Source organism: Cynara cardunculus (assembly GCF_001531365.2).
Source record: "Cynara cardunculus var. scolymus isolate 2C chromosome LG 2, CcrdV1, whole genome shotgun sequence".
Lineage (NCBI taxonomy): Eukaryota > Viridiplantae > Streptophyta > Magnoliopsida > Asterales > Asteraceae > Cynara > Cynara cardunculus.
Window position 1 is genome coordinate 50,886,283 of NC_037529.1, and position 1,314 is coordinate 50,887,596.

Sequence of the window (1,314 nt, forward strand, 5' to 3'; positions counted from 1 at the left end):
TTCAAGTTGATCCTGCCAAAATTGAGGCTATTTAGAATTGGAAAGCCCCGAGAACACCTACAGAGATTCGTCACTTCCTTGGGTTGGCAGGTTACTACAGGCGTTTCATCGCAAATTTCTCAAAAATTGCACTACCGCTTACAGCCTTAACCCAAAAAGATAAGAAGTTTATCTGGAGCGAAGAAGCAAGAAGAGGCCTTCTAGACTCTCAAACAGAAGCTGTGTAATGCACCTATCTTATCCCTACCAGAAGGTTCGGATAACTTCGTGGTCTTTTGTGATGCATCACATCAGGGCTTAGGTTGTGTACTGATGCAAAAGGGTAAAGTAATTGCCTATGCATCGAGACAACTGAAAGTGCATGAAAAGAATTACACTACGCACGACCTTGAGCTGGGAGCAGTAGTGTTTGCACTTAAGATATGGAGGCACTATCTCTATGGCACAAAGTGCACAATTTACACGGATCATAAAAGCCTTCAGCACATCCTCGACCAGAAAATGTTGAATATGAGGCAAATAAGATGGGTTGAATTGCTTAGTGATTATGATTGTGAGATCAAATACCATCCGGGCAAAGCCAATGTTGTGGCTGATGCGTTAAGCCAGAAAGAAGGTATAAAGCCAACAAGAGGGCGAGCTTTGGGAATCTTGGTAAATACTAGTCTGAAAGCTCAAATCCTAAAAGATCAAAAAGAAGCTCTAATGAAGGAGAACTTAAAAAATGAAACCCTGCATGGCATAGAGTCCAAATTGCTGATAGGATCCGATGGAGTGCGCTATTTGGGAAATAGAATTTGGATACCTAAGATTGGCAATCTTAGATCAATCATTCTAGACGAAGCTCATCGATCAAAGTATTCAATACACCCGGGAGCAGACAAAATGTATAAGGATTTAAGAGCATTTTACTGGTGGCCTGGAATAAAGAAAGACATTGCACTTTATGTAAACAAGTGCGTGACTTGTGCAATAATTAAGGCCGAACACCAAAAACCTTCTGGTCTACTCCAGCAGCCCGAAATTCCTCAATGGAAATGGGAGCAGATATCGATGGACTTCATAACTAAGCTACCCCTATCAGGAAAAGGACATGACACCATTTGGGTGATTGTGGATCGTTTGACAAAATCTGCTCACTTTTTGCCAATTCGAGAGGATTATAAGATGGAGAAGTTAGCTCATATTTTTATAAGTAAAATTGTGGCTAGGCATGGGGTTCCTATTTCTATTCTATCGGATAGAGACAGTCGTTCTTTAGTGGAATTTGCCTACAACAATAGTTACCATACCAGCATCCAATGTGCGCCTTAT